We start from the raw sequence: 374 nt of genomic DNA on the forward strand, positions 1-374 counted from the left end.
CACAATCTTGGCTCACTGCAATGTCCAACTCCTGGATTCAAGCAATTCTCATGCCTCAACTTCCCGAGTAGCTGAGATTACAGGCGTACGCCATCACACCCAGCTAATTTTTGCATTTTTAGTAGAAACAGGGTTTCACCATGTTGGTCAGGCTGGTCTCAAACTCCTGACCTCAGGTGATCCACCGGCCTTGGCCTCCAAAAGTACTGAGATTACAGGTGTGAGCCACCAAACCTGGCCGAGGTCCTGTCTTAAATAGAATAAAATAAAAAATAGGCCAGGCTTGGTGGCTCATGCCTGTAATCCCAGCACTTTGGGAGGCCGAGTCGGGCAGATCACTTGAGGTCAGGAGTTCGAGACCAGACTGGCCAATA

The sequence above is a fragment of the Sapajus apella genome, unplaced genomic scaffold (assembly GCF_009761245.1).
Source record: "Sapajus apella isolate SASKATOON/1434 unplaced genomic scaffold, GSC_monkey_1.0 scaffold48, whole genome shotgun sequence".
Classification (NCBI taxonomy): domain Eukaryota; kingdom Metazoa; phylum Chordata; class Mammalia; order Primates; family Cebidae; genus Sapajus; species Sapajus apella.